This window comes from Schistocerca piceifrons, chromosome 3, assembly GCF_021461385.2.
Source record: "Schistocerca piceifrons isolate TAMUIC-IGC-003096 chromosome 3, iqSchPice1.1, whole genome shotgun sequence".
NCBI classification, from domain to species: Eukaryota; Metazoa; Arthropoda; class Insecta; order Orthoptera; family Acrididae; genus Schistocerca; species Schistocerca piceifrons.
In genome coordinates, this window is record NC_060140.1 from 531,395,733 (window position 1) to 531,409,238 (window position 13,506).

Sequence of the window (13,506 nt, forward strand, 5' to 3'; positions counted from 1 at the left end):
GCTGCACGCACTGAAAGAGCTTAGGGGCGGAGAGGGCAACATTGTGGTATGTGAGACGATTTTGTGATGTTTTATAGAATTGTATCTCCATGTGGAAAATATTTCGCCGAGTCAGTCATCAGAGACCACGTTGACCATTTAATGAGTGACAATCCTCCCTGGGACGCTTTCTGTCACAGAATATTTCGCAGAAGGTTGGAAAAGATCGGTCAGGATACTGACCTACTTCCTTGACCTTCATACTTGTATTTCTATGATACTAGACGAAGTAAACAACTAAGCAACCTAAGTGTATGAACGTAATGGCAGCTGGGTGCTGCAGCGTGGCTTGTAGGTTGAGCCAGCCCCGGCAGTGGCCGGGCAGTGTCGTACGGTGACGTGGGCGGCAGAGGAATGCGGCGAGGAGATAGCGGGGGCGGCTGCTGCGCTGTCTTCCCCCGCGCTATAGTCACGCTCCGCATCAGCAGCGACAGCAGATCGGCACAAGGCACGGACACGCGGGTCGCTTCTGGGAACGCTAGACGAAGAGTGCAGGAGCCAGGTCATGTGTGTCTGTCCAGCAGCGTCGAGCGTAGTCCTCAGTAGCTCTTAGCACTTCGTAGCTTTCCTTCACTAGTATGCCGGATAAAGGCGGATGCGTTCGACTTAGTATGCGATGACAGAGTACTTTGTGACGTTTCTACTTGGCTCCCTGTCTCTCTTTCATACCATAAGCTTCTACCGTTCTCTGCTGCGGTAGCTATCAATGAGTCAACTTACGAACACAGCGTTCGCCTGTGACAATCTATCGAAAAGCTGATGTGTAACCTACTTAATACTGTCGCTTTTGATTGATTGGTCGTATAACACTTGGTGTGTTTGTCTGATGTAATGAACATTATGGACGCAAAGTAGGACAACAATAGCTTAAAACTGGCGGGCAAAACTGACTGAAGTGTTACGTGCTACACTTCGTCTTGGTTCTACGCATCTCACTCACCCCCACCCATTCTGGTGTTTGGGCAGTACTGTAAAATATTCACTCATCAGGGGCGCTGATGAAATATCGTACGCCACTTCTAACCCTTGTTACGCTACAACGGGTGCATACCACTTGTTCATCTACACACTTACTCCGCAAGACAACGGACGGTGCACGACGATGGGTGCCCTGTACCACTACTAGTCGTTTGCTTTCCTGTTCCACTCGCAGATAGAGCGGGAGAAAAACGACTGTGTGTATGCCTCTAATTTCTCGTATCCTTAAGAAAAATGTGTGTTGGCTGCAGTTTCAAATGCTTCTACTCCAAAGTTTCACAGTAGAGTTCCTCGAAACGAAAGTCGCCTTCCCTCCAGGGAAGCATCTCCGTAACACTTCGGTGTTGTTGCAACCTACTGATACCAAATCTAACAGCCCGCCTCTGAATTCCTTCAATGTCTTCCTTCAGTACTCAAGAATACGTCGCTCTACCGTTCTATATGCGGTCTCCTTTACAGATGGACCATACTTTCCTCAAATTCTCCCAATAAACCCAAGTCGATCATTCGTCTTCCTTACCATAATCCTCGCATGCTCGTTCCATTTCATATCGCTTCGCAACGTTACGCCCAGATATTTAAACGACGCGACAGTGTTCAGCAGGACACTACTAATGTTTATCCGAGCAATAGGATTTGTTTTTCCTACTCTTCCGCATTAACTTAAATTTTCTACATTTAGAGCCATCTGCCATTCATCACATTAAAATACACGTAAAATACTGAAATAAGCAGAAAATTACAGAATAAATATAAATATCCGTGTATTCAGTTACAAAAAGTGCGATTAAGACTCGTACTTTGACGTTTCCATACAAAGTTATGTATATAGAGGATGATGATTATGATGATGCATGCAACTTTGGCGACTTCCGTGTCCCTAACCGGCAGCAATTACCTAACCGTGCAAAGGAGACCTACAGTTTAACCAGGAATTCTAACGACGTTTCGTTTGTGATGACTCTTCACGTCATTGAGAGATAAAGTCTAGGTTAAAACTAAGACTGAAAAATCCGCGGTCCAACTGAGATTCGATCCTGCGACCGCTTGGTTTCCAGGGACGCGCTTCACTGCCGACCACCAGAATGGACATGAGTATAGACAATTGATCTATGAGTTGTGATGAGTGACAATTTTTTACTTTTGGACTGTCTAATTACAACTGAGCGAAATATTTTTTGTGCCATACGTGTTTGGCCATTATTCTTTGCAAGGCATATTCACTGGCCTGGAATATGTACATATTTCTGTTTATGCAGTTTGGTGTACATTTGGGATGATGTATATACAGACTGTAAAAAGTTCGGACAGTTTGATTTTCTGTTGTAGACATAATTTAAAGCTCTTCTTGCAGAATTCGTGGATGTTTTACATGCTTTTTGTTTTCGAACTTAAAAATTAACAACATACTATAATATTACACGCAACTAAGGACGGCAGAACTGCAAAAGTTGTGATGAGTGACTTCACGAGCCCCAAAATAAGTGATATGTATCGTCGTATATTTTGATTGAATTAACTGCTTCAATTTTCTCCGCTGCCAAGCGACCGTGGGATTTAGCACCTGCCGTAAATTTCAGCTTGGTAACTCCACCCGGTCCTGGGAAAAGGAGTCTTATCAGAAGGACAGACAGGCAGAGAGACGGACAAGAAAGTGCTCCTGTGTGGGTACCGTTTTTACCGATTGAGTTACAGAACGCTAAAAAGCAGAATAAAATAAGAGAAATTATAGTGAGTACTGGATGAAAGTAAGGCATCGAATAATATTCATAAAACCGCCTCAGACACAGTCTGTTCACTTGCTGCCACGAGTTTACTATATGCGCTGAGCAGTCGGACAGGTGTGAGGTTCACGTCTTTGAACTTTGTCCATGCTTTCGGTGTTGCTCTACCTCTCTTATACTACATAAGCGGGGAGTGGTATCCCTATCCGTTATTAACTCTAGTACCCATAATATTGTAGCCATTTTGTGTACACTGATGAGCCAAAACATTTCGACCACAACCTTAATAGCATGTTGTTCCACATACGGAACGCAATACAGTGGCGATTCTTCGTATCATGTATGCAAATGTCTGTGTTAGGTATTTGGCACCAGGTATCTACTCAAGGATAACGCAGTTCCCCTAAAATACTGGTCGGTGGTTTGTGTTCCATCGTCGTCAGATAAAGTGAACTTGGTGGCAGACATCAACGTGAACTCGCTCTCTTACTTCTGAAACCACTGTGACACATCCTGTGACACGGACACTTAATTTTCTGGATGATGGCATCCAACTCAGGGAGGACATCAGACATGAACGAGGGAGAGAAATTTAGGGTTTGACGTCCCGTCGAAATTGAGCTCATTATAGACCGACAAGAAGCTCGAAGTGGGTAAAGAAGGGAGAGAAAATCGGTCGTGCTCTTTCAGTGGAGCCATCCTGGCATTTACCCAAAAAGTTTAAGAAAATCACGGGAAACCAAAATTTCGATGGCTGGAGGCGAATTTGAACCGTCGTCCTCGCTAGTGCGAGTTGTAGTGTGCTAATCAGTGCACCACCTCGCTTGGTCACACACGAAGGGATGCAGGTTGTCCACAGCTGTCACGGTGCCTTCGAGTATTACCACAGGACTTATGGAAGTCCGGATGAAAGTCCCCCCATAGCATAATACTCCTCCCACGTGCCATCGTCGGTAGCACGGTGCATCTTCCGAACAAGCGTTCGCCTGGATACGGCGTACCCGGGATCGATCACCGACCTGGTGTGATAAGAACGCCACTTACCCCACTAGGCGACACGTTTCTATTGCTCAACGGTCCGATCTCGATGATTCCGCGCTAGCTGAAGGTGCATTTGGGACGAAGTTGCTTCAACACAGAAACACGTTGCAGTCGTCTGATGCGCAGCCCCATGTTTAACATTGCGTCCTGAACAGTGTGCTCCGAAGCACTTCTCCTTGTACTAGCATTGTACTCTGTTGTCAGACCTGCCACAGATCACAGCAGAGCGGGCAGCCTCCGATCTCAATATTCTGTGGTGAGACGTGGACGCCAGCACCTTGTCGCCTACTCATGGTTTCGCCATCCTTCGGCCACGCCTGATACAGGCTCTAGACAGTATCACGCTAACAGCTGGCCAATGTCGCCGTTTCCGAGATACTCGTTCCCAGACGTCGGGTCTTAAGTCGCTTATGGTTATCCTCATTTGCGAACCATGACGTTGCTGTTATGATAGTCCATTCGTTTCTGCTCTTCTTATACGCTTTCTTTGCTACGCCACGTGTCTTTTTTCAGGAGCGCAAACAAAACTAAAATTACGTTTTACTCCTGACACTTGATCCTAACGCACGAAGTCATGTACTTGATTATATAAGGCATTGTATTCCTTTCTAGAATAAATTTTCCTTCTGCACCAGAATGTACGTTAATTTGACATTTATTCACATTTTAAAACTGTGTGCTAAATCTGATTCGATCCTGAGACCTTCACATTTCGCGGGGGAGTACTATACCGACCTCTCCTACGCACAGAGAAGTTCTTCTACACACTTCGGAGGACTGTCACTCCTGGAAGAAGAAATTGCGGAGAAATGGATTAATTAAAGACTAGGGGATTGTTTCTGGGAGTGCTAGTATTGGAAGATATAATACAGAACTTTTGTGAAATTTCGAAGGCAGGGAAAGAGGTACTGGCAGAAGTGAAGCTCCGAAGGCGAGTTGAGAATTGTGCTTCGATAACTGTCAGTAGAGCATTTGCCCGCAGAAGACGAAGGTCTCCGGTTCGAGACCGGTCTGGCAGACAGTTTAATCTGCCAAGAAGTTTCTTGGTATTCCTGTCCACCCAACCGTCCGCCGATTCTTTGGACTGTCGTCTGCATAGGAAATAACCGACTGTTTGCTGTATTAGCCTCTGCCACGTGGGACCTCGTTCTAGTGCTGCTGACCATCTGAGTCTGTCTTTCTGTATTTGTACTCGGCACGTCCCACACGGTTCGTAGCGAGGCGTTACGTTGATTACACACGTATCAGCACTACTATTCTCGATGTTATGCACGTAAAACGATAATTTCTATACATTGGATGAATTGGAGATTTTCTTTAGCATACAATTTCTTGTATTTTTAAGAGCAATTTCGTAGGTGATGCGGAGAGCCTGTGTTTAAACATCTCCCGCTCAGAATGAGACAGTAAGGAATATTTCACCGCAACGCCGTCATTTAGTCTCGAGAAGAACGCCCAAACTCTTCTCCGTTTACAACACCAGAGGATATTGATCCCTGCACATGCTTGCCCTCCGCAATACTTAAGAACAGTTTTCTCTCCAAAGTTTTCCGTAAAGTTTCCCGTTATTGGCGAGTGTGTGTCGCATCCCGATTTCCACTATTGTTCGCAGCCTCCATTCGATATCTCTGAAAACTTACACATTGTGATCAAGCACCCGAGGCGATGTGAAGCTATCACATAGGCAGAGTCGCATAGTGAGTACAACTAGGAAATTCAAGGTATTGAAATGTTCGAGGTTTTGGTTATAGTGGCAGAAGTTTACTGAAATTAGGCTACGACTTCAGCGTGTACTCTTACTTCGTATACCAGTTGCAACTTCCAGCTTTTTTTAGCATGCTGGCCCTGGTTAGTCTGGTATAAGTCTCGGAAGTACCTATTGGAACATGGCTCTGACCTGCGGTGGAGAGAGAAAGAGCTTAAGTATTAAGTGTTATTTTATGAAACATTTAAGTTGCTAGTGGGAGGAACGGAGTGTTAGACTCACAGAGAAATTGTCCCTGTAGAATGTGATGTTCTTCAAATAATTTAAGAGAGCAGGGACTCTTAAGGGGAAGACATACAAATCAGGCAGCCATCAACAGAGGACAGAAAGAAAAAGAAAAGAAAAACGCATAAGAGCTGTAGAAGGCGAGCTGGGAAGGGATAAGGCGCGCACTGTCTTCTCAAAAGATTGTAGACTATTCTGTAAGGCGATCGAATGCAACTCCTAACATCTGTCGCTGCAGAGCAGTAAGCCCTTTTTTTTTTATCTCAGACACGGTCGGTCAGACAGAACTCGAAGCTGTTCCTGCGTTTTCTCAACCAGCGGCGCGCGCGCGCGCGCCCACACACACACACACACACACACACACACACACACACACACAGAGAGAGAGAGAGAGAGAGAGAGAGAGAGAGTTACTGGAAAGGACAGACTTCAGCTGAATGTAACACAATATTTCCCTTGGAAATACCTCCCCGATACGTCAGAAAACATGGGACATAAAAGAATCGTTACATCTCTTTGCAGTTACATCGTCGAGCGAAATTACACAACACCAGAAATGTGTAAAGTTTGCTTTTTGTGAGTAATAAAAACCAGTCGTATCACACTGATATTAACAACAGCAATCCTGTGAAGTCAGCATTTGTGTGGACATCAAAGAAGCGTAAAAAAATCCTTCACCTTGTCCAATTCGCGTATGAGGCTTAACGTGTGCCAAAATAGCTGTCACAGACAGCAGTTAATTTATTATGGCAAGTGAACATAGTTGGTCCATCGGGTTACTTCTCACTGAACTCTGGAGTAAGCCCGACCAACAGGCATTACATGCAGTGATAAAAAATGATAGTGCTTTGAGAATGGCTAGTTTCTAGCTGAAATCTAGATCCGCCAATAAAATTTAAGAATGACGACTGATAGCCGAAATCTATTATTTACAAGTCAATAGCTGGTCCCCTTACTAGCCGCATATTTCCCTTGGAAATACCTCCCTGACAGGTCAGAAAACATGGGACGCAGAAGAATCGTTACATCTTTTTGCAGGTAAGGCGAGGACAGACGGTGCAACGTGTGGCCCGTCACGGTCTCGCAGGAAAAATATTGCCAGGAGTGTTTCTCTCTTCCCCTCAATCTGAAAGATAAACTGGTGTGAAAAAGTGCTGTTTTTGCTGACACGGATGCTGATCTTCCTTCTGTCAAGCTCAACACGTCGGTATTACAATGACAATCCGGTCAGAGATTCATCTTTCGGGTAACGTGTGTTGCTAACTCGTACACAGGGCCATTATTGGTGATAACCCTGCAGCACCGAATTCTCAAGCTACAGTGGCTACATGTGCGTAGATGTAGGTATAATAAGTTGCAACTAGTTAGTGTATTGGACAACGATAATGGACCTCATTACGACGCTAACGATGCTATATCCCGAATCATTGCTCGTCACCTGCGAGCTGTGTTTCCCATACAGCCCAGTTTAACGTTTCATCGGGTTCCTCCCTGGCGGAATAATTCAGTCACGGTCAACCGCTGCCGATCGCACAGACGAAGCCTCCCCGTCACCTCCGACACGACCGGTGGAACAGTCACCCTGCAGCGAACCTTGCTGCAGCCCCTATTGTAATGAACAAACAGCACATTCGGTCTACCATAGTAGTATCGATATATAATGAAAAGGTCTAAATCAAACATTAGATGTTTATTTTATTGAATTACTTGCAGATAGCACTGTTTCAACTTCGAAAAATGCAAACTTCCGCAACGCGAACGATACCTACCTTTATGTAAGGCATAATGGATACAAAAAAATGCGAGCGCTGTGAGAAATAAATGAAACTATGCCTTTCTCAGGTCCCATCTCCCAGCCATGGCTTAGTGCCGACTCAGATTTATGTGTGGTAGGAAGGTATTGAACGGAGTCCACTGATCATCGTGACCCAAATGAAAAGTTGCTTTAATAAACAATCAGCGAAACTGACAGCTAAGATTTCGCAGTGAAGACAAACAGCAAGGTTGCACGAGTCTCAGAACCGCATGATACGTGTTGTCGGAAGTACAATGTGGTGCAAATATCAAGAACTGTTAACGAACCTGCTGTTACTATGGAGGTGTGTGTGTGTGTGTGTGTGTGTGTGTGTGTGTGTGTGTGTGTGTAGAACTAGTTTTTACCCGCTGACACTGAGGATCATACAACATTCCTTCTTTAAACTGCTAACCTGCTGTGTCCCACAGCTGACCAAAAATCAAACAGTCCCTCCCTCCAGCATCGCACTTCGCTAAAAATTTTTAACTCAAAGAAAATGTAAAATAATTTCGCTTTGCCTTTGATAGCTGTGTTTTCTTGTGTCCACTTACTTGTGTTTGAAGCTGTAGTAATTCTTTTTTCTTGTTTGTTTCAGAGTCGAAGTTTAACTGGTGGCAGCTGCTAAGGTAATAACTAGACCACGGATTTTTAGGTCGTAAAAAAGTGTGTTTTAGGCACCTAAAATAGGTTCCTTCAGTAGTTCATTTAGGCTATATAAAACCTAAAATAGGCTCTAATAAAAATGATGCAGAGAAAATAAAAATAAATTAAAATACAGTGTTGACAGCATGAACATCATATTAGTCATTAAAACAAGGATAATGAATATTTACACAGTTACAGAGCACAGCAATCTACAAAATTAATGTTGAACATAACTCCAAATATTTTTGAGTTCCGTAGAAAAGATGTGGCAATAGTTTAATTAATACACTCGTAGTTTCGCATATTCTGATCATAGTTGGCTTCACAATAAATAGCCAAAATCTTTTATAGGTTTTCTAGTGAAAAACTGTGGCGCTTGTCTGTCAGAATCCATTTATACGCTGAAAAAGAACGTTCTACATCTACGCTAATTGGAGCTTAGGAAAAAAATAGGTTTTAACCTAAAGATCCGTGATCTATTTTTTACATATGAATAATAAAACACCTATAAAGAATATTTGGTATTAACAGGGATAGCGATATAAAATATAAAAAAAGACCGAAGTGTTAGGCAAATACGAAGCGTGAGCGCATATCAACTAGCCACCTTGCTGCACGCTGGGCAGAAAATATTTTTTTCCATCTGTCGTATAGTGTGGAAAAACTTGGAGCCACTGTCGTATATGATGAAATAGGCACTTTTTAGGATATTAAAGCCGAAATAGGCACTAAGGTCGAAATAGGCTTTTTTTAGGTCCTATAGAAATTAACGCTATTAAGTGTAAATAGTCATGAAATGCATAAGTACCAATTTTTATGCAAATAGGAACTCAGGAACAAAATAGGTTTTTACCTAAAATCCGCGGTCTAGTAGTAACAGAACCAGCTTGTAGCATGTGACTTTTAAGTTAATGAGAAACATAGTCACTTCGTTCGTTGATAGTTTTAAAACAACGTAACCTCGTTTTAACTGCTTCCTACACAGTTTTTGTGTTATTATTTGCATCTTTACCTTCAGCTGTGAATCGCTTGTGTTTAATTTGTGACCTGTAAGGGATCCGATGAAATTTGCGACCAGAAAAGGATGAGTAAAGGTCCACTGGCGTGTTGTAGTGATGTGGAGGTCTGGGCATGCTCTAACAAGACCTGTAACGACAATTTTTTGTCAGTTGGTAGTTATCATAATTTATTTTTCTGTGGACCCAGTCCAAAAATTTTCGCTTATGACCGGGCTCTCCTAAACTACAATGGAGAACGTAAGGACAAATGGAATTAAAAGTCCTGTCTCTTCTTCTAGACAAAGCACTAAATATAAAATAATATGTGGTATAAGAGAAATTTAGGCTACAATTGCAAGAAATAAGCCCTCGGCCACTATTTTTAGACTTAATTAACCGGATTTCGACACTACTAGGAGTGCCTTCATCAGAATTGAAAACAATTAAAGTGGCCTATAACATAGTCACAGAGTTATAGGGTAAGACACTTTTCTGTAAAAAGTGTAAGTACTGATTAACAATAAAAGACATAAGCAGTACTTATATGTCACATATAAAGTAATTAACACGCCAAAACGGCTTTAGTCGCAAAATATTTAAGATAGAATAAATGAAGGCGAGCCACAATGGGCTGCTCATACCTATACGGCCACAGGATGCGAAATTTAGGCCTTTGCCGCAATCGGGCATTAAAAAAGTCCAGTGATACGTGAAGATTTGTGCCAGACCGGGACTCGAACCCGTATTTTCTGCTTTACGCGAACGGTCGCCTTCACTGCATCGGCTGTGCGATCACGCCTGCCGTCCAACACACATTCTCAACCTGTCGCACACTATGCGTGTACCGTTCTGTGTTTATTATCCTCATCGTTCGCAGCTTTACGTGATTACCACAAGAGTTCAAAAGTAGTGTGCATCCGCAGTGATGGTGGCGTTATTCGCTGTCAGACGCTTATGTATGGTATATGTGTGGTGTTTGTTCTTTCGGACATGTAGGAATGAACAGATGAACAGAAATCACAAATTTAATTATATTACCTAAGCCTTGACAGCATTCCATATCATCTTCAGTGGTGGATACACCCTAGCTCAGCTCAGACATCTCGACGGAATCGTGCGAAATGCCGCGAGCAATGAGGAAAATGGACAAGGGGCGCTACGGAAGTACTTTGCGGCAAACTGGGATTATGTGCTGGATGGTAGGCGTACTCGCAGAGCCGAAGCGGTTACGGCGACCGCTCGCGTAAAGAGGGAAATACGGGTTCGAGTCCCGGTCTGGCACAAATCTTCACTTGTCGATACGTCTGAAAAGAACAGAGGCGACACACACCCAATAATACTTGGTCCGTACCTGTGGGTCAGCATATGATAGATGTAATTTACATGACGTGCGTTGTCACACTAATTAAAATGCCAGGATAATGCACGTATATAGCTGACATAAGACCTACATAGTTTCTGCTCCTACTCGTAGTGCTACATGATCGCGTCCTCCGTGTGACTTAGAAACATGAACTCCACTTCCTTTATAATTACAGTTCCGCACAACGTCATTATTGCCAAGTGGAAGATATGTGAGCTTTATGAAACCGTTAATTAAGTAAGATAATACTTTAAAAGAACAGAGTGCATCATAAAATAACTAATGTAATAGTAAAGAAACAAATTTCTTGATATGACAATGCATAAAGATTTTTCATATTAGGACCGACTATGCTTCATAAAAGAAGGAAAAGGAGGATTTAAACGTTAGAACGACCAGAAACAGCGTACTATTAATCTGTAAGAAGGCGTACAGTAGAAAGGTATGTCGATCGTCACTGGCGCTCTGCTTTCGGTAGCAGGATGTCAATGTAGCTGTCCATTCGCGGGGCGGCTTCTGCGCGGCTCGGCCGGGGCGGCACGGCAGTGACCGACAGCACGTCACTTGCGTTCACGGGGAACGTTTCCGGTGGGCGACTTAGTGAAGGGTAGTTTCCAGGAAAACCGAGCACAAATTTCAGAGGCTTTCTTGTTAGAGCGCAAATTTCGTGGAACACAGTTGTCATATATCCGAACGTAAGCAGCTGACGTGCTTTGTATTTCTTTCTTTCTTTCTTACAGTCTCTTCATCTTTTTCTCGAAGTTTCTTCTGTCAAGGTTTTCCTAGATCCTGTGCTTATTTTTTTTTAACACAAATGAATTGTTCACGAAAACTGGTTTTGGTCTGCTTGTATAATCTTCTCTCTGATATATATTTCCTGACTGTCTAATTTAATTCTAAGTAGTTTTTGTGATTATGCACAGTAATGGACTACGTTATGAGAAGAGTTCTTTTCGCTTCGCTTAGCAGTCAGACATTTTTCTACTATCATTATCATTGTTATTATTATTATTATTATTATTATTATTATTATTATTATTCAGCCGCAAATCATATTCCTTCAAGTTAGTCGTAGCAGTGTGAAAAAGTAGCGGTTATGCCACACTTCATGCTCGTCTCATCCGTCTTGCCCATAGGTTGCAGGATTCCAAGTCGTTGGTAAAATGGAATGGCTCCAGAAAGCGGAGATTTGACACTTGCTATTTTTAAAATTTTAAACAGACCTCGAATAACATACTTTGCTGATATGGGATAATCATGAGACCTTTTACAATTACTGTTGTATGGCAGTAGCCAGAAGTGCAACGTTTCCAGTCCGTCTATATCTTGTACACAGGTAGTTTGGAAGTTTCGTTTTACTTTTTCAAAATACTCGTAATTTCCTCGACTCTGGATTTCTCTCTTCATTATTTAAAAAAATCATCAAATAATGATTTTTACTAGGCGTGTATGAGTAAAAAGTCATATGGATCTTAGAATCATAATAAAATTGTATTTTTCAAGAGATACAAATGTTAGAGGCCACAAGTAAGTTATTCAAGAATTTTAAAGGGTACTTCGTCCATATAGACAATAAAAACTAAAGCATACGCTGGAGAACTGTCAGCACAAAAGAATGTCTCGTTTCAGTCTTATAATTGACTTTAGGCACTTCTGCGACGTTTCGTATCATACGCAACTTAACATTGACCTCTTTTTTTTTTTTTTCTCCACACGCACGTATCAACAATCTTCTTACAGTGGGGAAACCAACACTACCCCCCCCCCCCCTCCACGCCCTCAATATTCTTCTTGTTTCGCGACTTCGTTTGGCATCTTGCTAATAAAGACAAGTGAAGTATTTCTTTATATTAATACGTATTTCATTATCTCGTCCTGTGTCCTGAGCGTCATACCCAAAGTTTTCGAGTTTACTCATCAGAAACGACATAAACCATCTGATTTTAGTATAGCGTCGTATGGACAATTGTCTCAGTACTACAGACATCTGATGTTTCACTGATAACCCATGTCCAAAATTGTGCCGCAGAATTCTAAAAGCTATTATTTTCAGTGCCGTGACAACGGTTTATGATGATCGTTTGAAAGTTAAGTCAAGCTGACTGCCTGTAAGGACTTCGGCATGTACATACATGAAGAAAGGTGCACAGAAGTGCTCTGTGACTTTGACAACTGAAGTCTCCCATAAAAAAACTTCTCGTACTACCACTTGAGTGAGGTGTGCAAGATTAGGGCATTAATTTTTATACCATCGGGTCTTCATTCTCTGTAGATCCTGGAGAGAATGCGTCGTGTTGGCATGCAAACTACCAATAGCTAGAATTTTTCTGTATGGTGTGTTACCATATTATGACTAGGATATTATTGTGTATACCGCGGTAGGCAGTTCAGCTGAGCAGGAGTAGGCTTCTCAAAAAATGGAAGTAAGAGATGTTGGACAGACAAATGTAGGTACGAGGAAGCTTACTGCTAAGAAATATCGACCAATAGAAGAAATATTTCAGTTCGTCGACGAAAGAAGGAAGTGTAAAAATGTTAAAGGAAAGACAGGAATGCACCGATATAAACCCCTTAGGAGTAAAATAAATAGTAAGTGCAGGGAAGCCAAGGCGAAACGGCTGCAGAAAAGATGTCAAGAAATAGAAAAGGAAATAATCGTCGGGGGGGACCGACTCAGCATATAGGAAATTCAAAACAGCCTTCGGTCAAATTGAAAGCAAGGTTGGCAACATTAAGAGTGCAATGGGAATTCAAACGTTAAAAGCAGAGGAGAGAACACAGGTAGGTGAAACCGTACATGCAAAGCCTATATGAGAGGGACGACTTCTCTGATAACGTGACAGACGACATTGGAGTCGATAGAGAAGACGTAGAGGATCATTTATTAGGATCAGAATTTAAAAGAACTCTGCAAGACTTGGGATCAGATAATC

The 13,506-nt window shown here is 42.5% G+C and overlaps 1 long non-coding RNA gene across 1 annotated transcript in view; it reads left to right on the forward strand.

The window, feature by feature from the left end:
* The window catches only part of LOC124787784, an 847,274-nt gene that overhangs the window by 474,518 nt on the left and 359,250 nt on the right, over positions 1-13,506 (forward strand). Inside the window, exon 3 of the long non-coding RNA XR_007016011.1 lies at positions 8,163-8,193. This is a non-coding gene — a long non-coding RNA (uncharacterized LOC124787784). The remainder of the gene's footprint in view (positions 1-8,162; positions 8,194-13,506) is intronic.